Source organism: Durio zibethinus, chromosome 1 (genome assembly GCF_047325235.1).
Source record: "Durio zibethinus cultivar Kanyao isolate XHJ-2024 chromosome 1, ASM4732523v1, whole genome shotgun sequence".
NCBI classification, from domain to species: domain Eukaryota; kingdom Viridiplantae; phylum Streptophyta; class Magnoliopsida; order Malvales; family Malvaceae; genus Durio; species Durio zibethinus.
The window spans coordinates 7,447,369-7,451,272 of NC_143162.1; positions in this window are offsets into that span (position 1 = coordinate 7,447,369).

Below are 3,904 nucleotides of genomic sequence, written 5' to 3' on the forward strand. Positions count from 1 at the left end.
AATCAAATAATAATAATCAAATAAGATAAATAAGATAAGTAGAATAATAAAATAATAATAATAATAATCAAATAAGATAAATAAGATAATATATATAAATGACAGTAAAAGATATAAAGTAAAAAAATGAGATTTGACAATTGGACTTTGAACGAGTTCAAGCGTAATCAATTTGGATCTCAAATAAAATAATGTATCTATATATGATATACTATAAAAATACTTAGGTAACAATCACAATATATAACCAAAATCATAAAGTAAATTACGTGACAATTTTTATTTTTCACAAAGTCTTTACATCACAAAACATACAAGATATTATTCAAATAGTCAATATTATTATTTACAAAGTCTTTGCATCACAAAATACATAAGATATTATCTATTTCAATAAAGCAAGATAGCAATTTCAAATTATTCACAGTCATTTAAAAGTCACATACATTGACAACTCTAAACTTATTATCAATGAAATCACCATGTCTTTCTGAACATCTGTGAGTGCGATTGAAAACTTTTATAAAGGTGGGTTCTAGTTGCAACTCAAGTGACAACATTCATTTAGAGACATTCAATGAAATATGTACAATATAATTTATATAATATTGACATTTGATGATAAAGATAACTTCTAAAAAAAGATTATACCATTCTTTTTTTATGAACAAGAAATACAATCGAGTCGCTAGTGTGCTTTGTAATACTTTATTTTTTTGTATCCGATGATTTTGTTTGGCTTTGGCAGAGATGCTTTGCCATTTGGGACTGTTTCATACATTCTTAATAAGAGCATCCTAAATCAGAGCTATGATTCACTTTTGCTCTATACCTTTGCAATGTATAATGTTATCAACTCCACACTCTTTTATTGTCAATTCTTTCTCATCGAAAATAAGTCTTTTAATCGATTCTTCGAAATATTATTCCATATTCCTTGAATAAGAGTATCATTTGACTCAGCCCACTAACATTTTTCTTAAAATAATAAATAGGAATACAATAAGTCGTTGACAAAAATTTGAACTTTTCATTTAAATTAAATAAAAGTATATAAAAAATAAATATCCATTTACTACCTTAAATTTATCAAACATCATAGACTTAACTAATACGATACTTTACCCCATGTTAGCCAAAGACTAGTAAAATTCACTTGAATTATTTCTGAAATTGTTGAGCTAACTAATGATTGCTCAAAATAACTACCAATATCCATTTATAAGTAAGATTAATTAAACTACATGAATTCATTAAAAAACAAATAATAAAAAGAAAAAATTAATATTAAAAAGTTTGTCATACCTTTCTCCTAACGGAGTAATCTACACCAACTTGTTTGGATATGTAAGAGTTGATAATATTTGGTTTGCACTCCTAGTCCTTTGTGTAGTTGTTATCCCTTTTTCTTCAAATGGTGGATTGTTGGCAAAATTGATGTTAAGCTCATTCGGTGGATCATCCATCATTTATGCTGCAGGTGACCAATATGGTGGATTATATAATATATGTGCTGAAGTTGACCTGTATGGTGGATCACACTATATCAGTTCTGATGATGACCTGATACATAAATCACCTCTCATGGATCTTGCCTTAGAACCACATCGATGAATAAAACTCTTTGCATGACGTCCCATAATAATTATTATATAGAACAAAAATATTCCATAAGTATTTCAAAAGCATAGAAAAAACAAACATATATAATATTACTTTAGTAATACAAGATTAAATGAAATTAGTAAAAAATACAAAAATAAGCATTAAAACAAACAATCAAGTATTATATTTAACATTCCATATATTGAGCATATTGAATAAACATTATATATAGTATTAAAAGTCACACTACATACATCAACCGTTGCTAGAAAAAGCAAACTCATGTGTTTCATTATCATTATCATCATCGTTTTTTTTTCTTCTGCTTGAATCGCTTATACTAAATCTATCTCTTCATAATCACCAGTAAAAAGAATTGTAGGATTATCAAGTTTTTCTGAAATAACAGTATTTTGTGGAATAGAAACTTCAATTTTTTGGAACACATATTCATTTAAATCAGCCATTTGTTTTTCATCTCCATCAATATTATTTAATTGATATTTACTTTTAGCTTTTGTTTTGAAAATTTCCCACCAATCATTTTGATCTCTTATTCTAAAAGGATAGCTTATATAGAAAATTTTATGTACTTGCGAAGCTAAAACAAATGGTTCATTACTAGCAAGTATTAAATTATGTTTAATTTCAATAAGACCATGATGGGAATCTACCTTTACCTTTTTCTCTATGTCAAACCAAAAACATTTAAAAAGTATAACCTTATTCCCTGCTCCAAAGTACTCTAACTCATTCAAGATACCATAAAAGTCATGTTTGGAATCATTTAACAACTTCTTTTTGCACATACCCCATAATTCATCGTCTTTGGAGTTTGGCTATAGTTAATTGTATGAAATTTAAAATCATTGACAAAATAACCTTTGAAACACCTAACCATGCGTCCAGGGCCATAAGCTACCTCAACTAAATGATGATCAATATCATCATTTTGCTCTTCAACCTATCTAATCATAAAACAAAAAATTAATCATTGTCTTAAATATGTAATGATTGCCATAATGGTTTTCGAGACTATTAGACAAAATTTTTAAAATTTCAAAATAAAGAAAGTTGCTACCAATATTTCTTATTAGGTATGATTGGCCACCTAATAAATTTATTTTTTAATAAATTTTAAAATTAATTAAAATCTATTAAGAAACAATTTTCAGTTTATAAAAATTAAAATAGGATTTAGGAGCACGATTACATAGAAAATTATTAAAACTCCTATAACACCCATTTTAAAAATGGTACCAAGTAACTATGTATTCTTTTAATTTTGACAAAAAGTCTTAAGTTTGATATTCTAAAAATAATTTTCATACTTTCTCTTATTGTAATAAAACATCTTTTTATTATTTTTAATCATTTGTTGGCTTGAAAAATAAATAAAAACCTTGCATATTGAAAATTTCTTAAAAATATTCCAATAGTTTAGCAATATTAAGAGAAACTTTTTCACTTAGAGATTTTTTAAGAGTCACTACTCGGACTTCTCAAGCATCCCATTCTTGGTGGTTCATATTTATCTTTAAAATCAATATTTATAATATAAATAATCAAATGATGCTTGCAATAATATTTTCTTTTTACAAAAAATTATTCTTGTTTTTTATTAAATAAAAAATAAACAAAAATCTTTATTGAAAATTATTTTAAATATCCTATTAGTTTGGCCTCTTTCTAGAAAAATCTTTTCACCTAAAAATTCATAAAGAATTACTACTTAAATTTCTTTAGAATCTCATCCTTGAAAACTCGTGCTTACTTTTCTATAATTAGGACGCCCATGTGATGTAATGCAAATAAAGAAATATGATATACATGCATAGGTATGCCCTGTTTATTTGTGTATTTATATTTTATTTTGTTTTATCTTTATTTATTTATTATTATTTTCTTTTTAAAAAATTATTTAACATTATTTCATTTTTTTGAAGGAAAATTTTGATTATTGATTATTGATTTTTTTTATATTTTTTGCATTTTTTAATAGAAGAAAAAAAAATTTTATAAATGTTTTATTATACTGGTAATACTTAAAAAAAAATCTTTTTACTTAAAAATTTTTAAATAATCATTATTCGAATTTCTCTAAGATTTCATCATAAAAGAAATTTTATTTTCTTTAAATATTTAATAATAAGAATTTTCACAAAATATATAACTGTTTATAATGTTTATTTTCATAAGCATTGTTAATTATTCCAATGCATGTATAAATACATTACTAACGTGAGTAATGTAAAAACATTCCAATGAAAAGCCCAAAAGTATATAAAAATTACCCAAA